This window comes from Scatophagus argus, chromosome 2, assembly GCF_020382885.2.
Source record: "Scatophagus argus isolate fScaArg1 chromosome 2, fScaArg1.pri, whole genome shotgun sequence".
Classification (NCBI taxonomy): Eukaryota; Metazoa; Chordata; class Actinopteri; family Scatophagidae; genus Scatophagus; species Scatophagus argus.
The window spans coordinates 25340630-25350464 of NC_058494.1; positions in this window are offsets into that span (position 1 = coordinate 25340630).

Below are 9835 nucleotides of genomic sequence, written 5' to 3' on the forward strand. Positions count from 1 at the left end.
GTTTGGTGTTCTTGTCATTTTGTAAATGTACGTTACTTTCCACCACTCTGACAGTTTTGGGGGTCGAGTTACGACTCTCACTCTCCACAGTCAGAAGCTCGAGGGTAAATATAATTGCTACACATATTTTATACCCACATAATTCCCAAATGGGAATAAGGCTCATTTTGACTGATTGATTTTTTTTTTTTTACCTAAATCTAATAAAATATTTGTTTAAAACAAAAAACATACTGAAAATATGCCATAAAACAAAACGTACAGTAAACCTCATGCGTGCAAAGTACTTTCTGAAAGCTTGAAGTCTCACTACTGAAGACTCTTGAGTCGTTACTACTTTTTAATGACACACAACACAAATCCATACATTGTAAAGTGAAATTCTGAATGTAAAGCTGTGAAAGATAGATGGATAGATAGATAGATAGATAGATAGATAGATAGATAGATGGATAGATAGATAGATAGATAGATACTTTATTGATCCCGAGGGAAATTCAAGAACACCGTTTTGTTTCTTTTCAATGATGTCCCATACAAAGATGTTAAAGTCATATAAACACACTGAGCATTAATAAACATTCTGAGTAATGACACAGTTAACAACAAGAGCTCCACCGCGCTACATCGCTGAATAAGGAACGAAACCAGAAGTGACGCTTTGTGTCTGATTTCTCGCCGTTGAATTTCAGTAATTGCAGTAAGCTAATGGCAAATAAAGCCCATTAAATTGGTCTTAATGCATGACTAAAAGAGTTTTTCATTTTACTTTGACATGAGAGGCCAACTCCTTTAATTAGTCTAGGCAGTGTGTGTGTTTGTGTTAAACTGGTGACTGAATCCAATCAGTTAAACCAACTGGCAACAGTCAGCGCCAGCCCGAGTATTCATTCTTTTTTATTAGTTTCTTTGAGTACAAAAGTGTAACATTTCACATCCCATATGGCAAAACTACTTTGTAAGTTTGCAAAAAAATAAGTGAAAAAGCAGATTTTAATCAGAGTTTTTGCCAGCTGGTTTTACCAATGTGAGCTTTGATCCAGTATAAACAGTATGCCGTATGAGCTCTTCTGAAACGAGCCTCACAGTTTAAGGCCTGCATATCATGTCTGTGTGAGAAGTTTGTTCCCATGTGCAGCTTGTCTGTGGCCCTTTGACCTCCTATTCAAAATGAAAATGAATTCAACCACGTTTGCCTTAAGTGGGATCCACTTTTGCCTCAGGTTGAAACCAGTGTCAGCTACATCTGGTAGCAATTAAAGGAGCTGCATCACGAGGCTCTTGAGTGGGAAAATCCACACATTCTCTGCAGAATTGTGGAGTGAATGTTTGTTTTTTGTTTTGTGTTTTTTTTTGATAGTGTCATCAATTCCACCTCTGTGCCTCACTGATGATTTTCAATGATGAGAATATCAAGTCTGTCAAGAATAATATCAAAGAATACCAGGTTTACACTGATCGGTGTGTCGTGGTGGTGACTTATCTGTGGGACTGTGGCCTCTCTGGTTCAAAGATCTGATTCAAAACATCCCTCTGTGTCACACGGCGATGCTACACCCATGACAGCCCTGTCTCCTACAAGCTCTGTTCGTAAGGGATGTGCAATCACAGTTGTTCTGAGATAATGTTTATTTTACTGAAGCAACCATTAGAATTATGTGATGAAGGAGGAGACTGAGGTGGATGGCAGGTGTACAAAGTGCAGGACTCTGACGTGAGAAGCCACAGTTCAAGTCGTTTTGAACATTTTTTTTTTTTTTTTTTAGCAGTATGGCTGTTTAAAATGTGTTTGACAAGACCTGAAGGCACAAATTCAAAGGAAAAACTGGCTGTTCCAGAAAACGTATGAAATATGTTGTCAGTGAATATTTGCTGTTGCAAATTAGTTTTAGACAAATGTAATTTTTCCAGGAGACATGGCTGCCGCAACAGGAACACATACTGTATGTCACTTTGTTGTTTATCTCACTGGATTGCTATGTGTTAGTTTTATTACAGTAAGAAGAGGCTGCAGAAGGCAAAGAGATGGTGTTGGTGATTCTCACTGGGTTTGGCGACAGAACATCCAGTGTCACCTCCGTACTGACTTCACCATCAAAATTCAGTCTGCGTCCATCCAATATTCATGTGCTCTTTGGGTCTTTCCCAATGGACTGCAACGCTCGAGAGACTGCATACAACAACATGTTTTCTTTTTCTTTCTCTCCATTCCTGTTACTCTCTCTTCTTCTTCTTGTCTGTTTCTTATTTTCATGCTTTCTGCTTTCGTATTTCATTATTTTATGTGGCTCCTTTCCCTGAGTTAACCTGAAAACAGCTCTCAGCGAGAGAAGTGCTACGGCTGGTCTAGTGTTTGCAAATTAAGTATTTCTTCATGCTCACGTTATTTTGCCTATCACTGGTATCCAGTCTGAAACCTTATAACGCAATCACACTGTGCACACGGGGTTATTTTAGAGGAAGCATTTGTTTTCTGTCCCCTGCAGTAATCCAGGGCTACAAGAAGATCACTCACCATCGAGTCACTCAGCCTGGTATTGATCTGCATTGTGCGCTCTGTGCCATCATGAGCTTTATGGACCACATACATATGCTTCTGCCACATCCAGCATGCTTCATTTTGAAGAAAAGGTTCATGATGTTCTTGCATATAAATCAAGTTCTTTTTTGTCTTTTTTTTAAAAATTGTTTGTGATAAAGGACTACAGTAAATGTATTTGAGTGTACAGGCGAAGATTTTTGTTGCCTGGTTACTCGTTTGTCACTTTTTAAGCAGGGCAGGGCAGTAAGTAATTCACTTCAGTTAGTTCTAAATGAGTGTCATTTCTAGGAGAAGTAGAAGAATTCTCTTGCATAATTTAAAAGATTAAAGCTTAAATGTCTCAAGTTCAGTCAACCTCTTGATTTTTTCACCAGTGCAGTGGATATGTGACCACACTGTCAGTGAAATACCTAAAATGTATGCATTCATGGTGTACTTTTGATACTCCTGCTAGATGTTGCTGCTTTCATTATTTCTTGTAAGAACAGAAGAACATTCATTTATTATGATTTTGTACAAACGTCATCGGATGAAAGGAAATGTATCCTAAATTTTTATGTCTTTAACGTGGTATGTATTTATTTTAGTTTCCTGACATCCTAACAGAGTTGGGGTCTGCTCGGAGGTTTCTGCCTTCTAAAGGAAGTTTTTTCTCAGCACTGTCGCCAAGTGCTCGCTCAAGGGGGAATGTAAGGTCTCCCTCTATTAAAAACTAAATTTAAGAGCTTGGTCTTGGCTCTTAGACCTGCTCTATTTGGAAAGTGTGAGGAGGTAACTTTTGTGGTGATTTGGCAGTACATAAACAAACTGAGTTGAATTTTGGCACTATTTGTTGACACTTCTTTTCTCCTCTTGAGAGATAACAAAACTCCCCATATAAATAAGGGACTCATGTGTGATGAGTGTATTTTTCCCCCAATTGAGATAGCTCAAATGTATGATAAAACACTTTTTTTAAAATAGCAAAGGCAAAGTTAAAATAAGCTAGCGCCCATGTTTGTATTTGTCAGCGGGTGGCTTCAGTCAGTTGATATTTACAGTCACTTGACTCCATCAGTCAAGGTTTGCTACAGCCAGTGGAGTGATTTTTGGCTCCCAAGAGACGGCTTGCAATAAGCGTTTGTATGACAAACATAACAGTCTGCCGGAGAACAGCAACAGCAATGGAAGTGGCGCAAGCCAACTGTGGTATATTCGGAGAGAAAGAACAAACACACTGATAGACAGATGGAGAGAAATAGGCTGGCAACAAAACAGGCAGAAGGAATAGTGTATTGATTCAAGACACGGATGGGCGACGAGAGACGATGAGATGAAGAATGAGTTAAAAAACAAAACTGTGCGGCTGTATAAAAAGACAATGAATATAGACTGCATGGTTGAAGATATGAGGTCAGATGATAAATCCATAGTGAAAAAACAAGATGAGAAGAAACTCGTCCTGCTGAAGTAAGATGATCGATATGGAAGTCATCTCTGCCTTCAGTAGAAAGACTGGGCTCAGGATGTTTTCAGTCCAGTTTATCCGCAACGTTTCAGTGGATTTATCTGCTGTAAATGTCTGTTAGATCTTTCCACGGATGCACACTTTGTCAGTGGTTCCCAGGGGTCAACTATTGAACTGCAAGAAAATATCCCCCCTGCCGTGCGACGCCATTATGGAAGAAAAAACTTATTGGCAGAACATCTCCAGTTGAAAACAAGGTCATAATCTCCATTATTTGTATTATAAATATGAAAGCAGAAATATTTGTTGGTTGTAACTATTAGAGAAATCGTGATCTTTTGGCCTGTCCTCTAGGTTCATGGAAAAACAGATGTGTTATGTGAGCAACCTTTGGTGGAAGGAAAGGAAAAGGAAACCCTTTTGATGTTCAGTTTCCACGATATTACAGGTTGGCTTTCTGGCTCAACTTTGACCAACTGCACTTTCTGTGTATTTACAGTACACCACAGTCTTGAAAGATGTATTCATAAGATTTAGATGTACAATTTACTTTTGTGTCAAGTATTTACTGTAATATGGCTCAAATCTAGCAGCAAACCAGATCTCAGTAAACTGTTTTCAGAACAACACGTTTTCCTTTAAACTGCAGCTGTAATCACTGCAGGTCCAGTGCTCTGGATTTGTTGGCATCAGTCGTGTGCTTGTGGATTGTGACCAACTGAACATCATGTTCTGGACTACCGTGGATGCATGGCAGTGCAACATGGTGCTCACGCTCCCTCATTCTAAGGTAACAGAAACGCAGCGGTTCTTAGTTTCAGATTATTATACACTAATGACGACATAAATGTGAATCTTATATTTCATTAATGTCCCTTAATACCCTGAAATCCTGCACAGTGGGACTTTAAATTGGTTTTATGCATGATGACTAAGTTTCTCATTTTATCCTTAATCAAGTGAAAGGAAAAAGGCTGAATTTCCACAGCCTGAGTTTATTACAAAAAAGATGTTTAGCGCGCCATTGCCAGACATCCCCCCTCGATGAGCTTCAGTGATAACACAAAGAACTCTCTCCTTTGTTGTTGAGAAGAAAAACATTTTTCAAACGTGTTTTATGTCAGATAACAGCGATAAGACGCCGGGGATTATGTTTTCAATCTCTGAGAACTATTTCCTTTAATGTTAAGCTGTCTGTCAATAAAGTTAAATTTGCTGATCTGTGAGGATGGCCAACGAAAGGGATAAAAGCTGGCGAAATGAGCTGCTCAGCACTAAAACCAGTCGCAGTCACATTCACACAGTCAAGGACAGACACTCGGTTCTTTAACAGAGAAGGATTTCACATGCATTTATTCACTTAGCTCTCCACAGTTTGAGCAGATTTATTGTGAAATTGAGTCACCCAGACTTAGGAAGCTGCTAACCTATGATGAATTTTATTACTTTGGGTTTTACTCAGTGCCAAACGTAGTTAAAATCCCGTTTTTCAGCTTTTACAATTTAATTTTGACTGAAAATTTAAAGTTTTGCCAGAAAAGTTTCCAAATTAACTTAAACCTTCTAAACCTTGGAGGTTTCAGGAAATAGACTCTTCCTTTTTGCCTCTGCAGCAGTACAAAATGAAGCTTACCAAAAGTGAAACCTTCTATATTACAACTTAAACCATATCAAAAACTCACCTGATTTTTCTTTCAGTTCATATACTCATAAGTGTGTTACATGTGATTTTTGCCTTTACCTCTATGTCTTATCCTTCTCCACAAGTCACTTCACAGCAACCTTGTTTTGCACTTTACAAGACAAGCCTGTCGGACTTTAAATATTTAATGCTGCTCAGGACTCTTGGCTTGACTAGTCGACACTGACATCTTTGTCACTGCCCTTATGAAGACCCCTGCTGTGCACAAAGGTGCTGCTGTAGTCAAATGTATGAGGTCCAGATCTGTTCAGCCCTGACACTGATGGGTTAATTGTCTGATTTTGCACCTGTCTGAGTGTCTTGAAAAAGTCAGACAAATGTTCTTCCGCTGGATTGAGCGACACGGTTTCTTCATTTGCAGCCATTTAAAACTGCAGCGTTCCAAATGAGGTTCAGACACTTTGAATTAGGCAGAGAGATTCATGATTAATTAGTCGGGATCTGCTGTAGTAAACAAGATGAGATAAAAATATGCAATGACTCAGACTTTGTAGAGCACAAAATAACCCAGTTAATCGATAAATATGAATTAATATATATATATTTTTTTCCTTTCAGCACCTTGGGTCATCATCGCAAATGGTGAGAGACGTAGTGTGAGACTTGATGAAAGCTTAAATGTGACCTTCAACCTCATTTGCTCTCATTCTTTCCTTTTAATTAGCAGGTACAGCTTTAACCTCACATGCGTAACCTCTCTCATGTGTGCAATACCAAACCGTCGCCGTCTTCTTGTTGTGTCAGTCAGGTCGCCGTTGCCCAGCAGGTGTCATTGTTGTGTAAGGATTTAGTCAAACGCAGCTGCGTGAGAATGCAGCCAGTGACAGGCCATTAGTGTCTGCCCATGTGTGTGAGTGTGAAGGCACCAGTCTGGCGTGTTTCCATTGGAACAGTAATATCTCCAACAAAGCTGATGCTGTAAAGGCAGCTATTGAATATAGAATTTTCTAAGTGTGCTGTTTCCACAGCAGTTGGCAGTCAGAGTGAGGCACAGATAACAGAGAAAGAAGGAGAAAGACTGTAGTATTTATGGTGCCTCATTAGGTGACGGCGGCTCCTACTTTGGGCCCCGTTTCTGCCTGATTCAGCTGTTACTCTCTTTCTCTCTCTACTTCTGCTCCAACCTGCTGTCCACCTCCTCTCATCCAGCCCTGACGGAGCATCCAGAAGCAGAGAGGGCCAAAGGGAGCTCGACACACCAGCCAAGACGTGACTCTGCATCCGGATCCCTGCGTGCCCGACTCAGAGTCTGAATCTTTAACTTTCTGCCCCTGATGTTCCTGCATCTCTCAGCTTGTTTCTCTCTTGTATCCTCTCAGCTCCGTTGCTCTTTAAAATATTTACCTCAGTGTTTACTGAGTCAACTGATACTTAAAATCTTCAATGTAAAAGCTTGGCACAAAATTGTCACAGTTGTTCATGGTTTCCAGATGCCAAATTCTCATAACTTTGGTGCCTGGGATTCCTGAACCAACATGAAGTTGACGTTTGTGATCATGACTAAAATTTCTCAACAGATGTTTGATGATTGCTATGAAATTAAAGTAAAGACATTAAATTAAATCATTCAGGAATGAATTAAATCATTTTAATATGTCCAATAGCATTTTGCTTAAGTGCGTCCTCAAACTAGATTTGTATAAATGCATCAGGTTTCTTGATTGAAATTTACACTTAAAAAAAAAAGAAGAAGATATATAATAAGAGAGTGAATGGCTGTTGAAGAGGAACAGTTTGTGTATGCGATGGCAGCGGTTGAAGTTTGCCTCTGCATTAAAGCTCTGTTAACGTTATTGATGTGTTTTCAGCTTATAATTGAGACATTTTTACTCAGACTTTGTTAATTCCTCACGTCTTTGACTCAGCTCCAGCAACTAATTACAGACCATGACCTTTTGACTTTGAGATTTTCTCTGAGCTCGGCGTGCTTTAAGCCCAAAATAACAGGCAGAGTAGTTTTAACTCAGTGCAAACTCAACAAACTCATATGTGGTTTTGCTTTCCCTAACACTGAGATGCCCTTGAACGAGGTTCTTAACCCTTTTGAGTGATTTTTGTCCTTTTTCTGGGGCAAACCACCGTCACCACTGTCATCCTAATAATCTCCATCTCCTCTTTGTCTTCATCCATAACCTTCCCGCCTTTTTTATTTCGACCTCATTTATCCACCTTCATGTCACCAGCGTCTGCGTCCCTTGTCAGGTCTTTTCCACCCGTTTTTCTTCTCTCTGTTCTTAACTAATTTTCTTGCTCAGTCACTCAAAACTGTAACTGAAAACTTTGAAAAAGTCAGCGAAATATAAATTATAAGTATACCCAAACTTTTTTTCAGCAAACTCCACATATTTCGCTCCACGGCTCTGGTTCATTCAGTTGTTTCACAAAGTTAGTGCCAGTGCTATAACCCGCATGAGTCCAAATGATAATTAGCCAATTCAGATATTTTAAAGCAATCAGTCAGAGCACAGCACAGTTAATAATTCATTTACTTTCTTTTAGATGAATATGTGGGTGGAGAAGCAGTGGGCTGACATGCAGAGCCCCTGCTGTGTCCCCGGCACACAGCGTTCAAACACACCAGGGCTGGCAGCAGTTTGGAGTTTTTATGTCGTAAATGAGCCCAAGAGCTACAGGACAAAGACTGTCGAGTTGTAGCAAATACAAAGATAACAAAAAAATATTAAAATAACAAAGATGGCAGTGACGTTTTGATACCCAAGCTTCTTCAGTCCATCCAGAGGTAAGCAGCAGGTTCACGCTGGAGTCATCATATCTTTCTCCTGCTGCTTTCAGAGGACATTCCTCAGTGTACCTACCAGCCCTAACAGCTGGCGGATGAATGGATGAAATACAGGATCAGTGTCAAACCAGGAATGACCGTTAACTGGCAGTGTGGTGATGGCTAACATTTGCATTAAATACTGAAACAACACATCAAAGACTCTGACACTTCCCTCAGTCACTCCCCTGGGAAGCAGCTGTTGCTAGAAAATGACCTAAGAGTGCCTAAAAAAACTTTACTTGGACTTTAATTCACTTTACTTTCAAAAAACAAGCATGTTTGGAAATATGGTTGTGGCCATTAAAAGTCCACATGAGAAATCAACAGTCTGTAAACGTGTGATAAATGCAGCTTTTCTGACTTCTGTTCTTTCTTGTTTCTCTCTCTTCATTTTATTATTTAAGATGATTTCTTGGAGCAGGAAGTGTGGGGAGAAAAGAGGCGATGACTTCCAGACTGGATTATTGTAACTCCCTTTTATCAGATTGCCCCAATTCCAGAACACTGCTGCACGATTACTCACAACAACCAGCATTAGAGATCATATTTCTCCCATTCTTTCGTCTCTACACTGGCTGACTGTATAATACAGGATAGAGTTTAAAATTCTTCTCCTCACATATGAAGCCCTGAACTTCCAGGCACCAGCAAATCTTTAAGAGTTGATAATTCCCTATTATCCCACCAGAGCTTTAGGTCCCCAAGATGCAGGGTTATTCTTCAAAAGTAGATTGGGAACCAGAGCCTTTAGTTATCAAGCTTCTCTATTGTGGAACCATTTTCCAGTTTCGGTCCAGGAGGCGGACACCCTCTCTACGTTTAAGAGTAGACTTAAAACTTTCCTTTTGGATAAAGCTTATAGTTAGGGCTTGCCTAGGCCGCCTCCTAGTTATGTTGCTATAGACTTAGACTGCCGGGATCTCCCACAATGCACTGAGCTCTCTCTCCCTCTCCTTCTGCACATATTTATGTCCCCTTGATGCATGTTACTAACTCAACTTCTTCCCCGAGGTCCTTGTGCTTTCTCATCTCGCAGGTTCCCGTGGACCGAGGAAGGTTGGGTTCTCTGTATTACAAAATTTAATTAAAGAGGTTGATCTAAACCTGCTCTAATTGGAAAGTGTCATGAGATAACTTTCGCTGTGAATTGGTGCTACATAAATAAATTGAATTGAATTGAAGTGACATGCAGCAAAGGACTCAGCCTGTTGACTCAGCTGCAGTGTCTTCCAGGTGATCTACCTGTACCTGTGAGACCTGTATCAGCAGTTAATGCTCACTCCTTTCATTGGTCACAGCTATTGATCTGTTTTGTTTCCTACCTTAAAGTAAATGTCATTCCAGTACGTGACAGAAGACGAG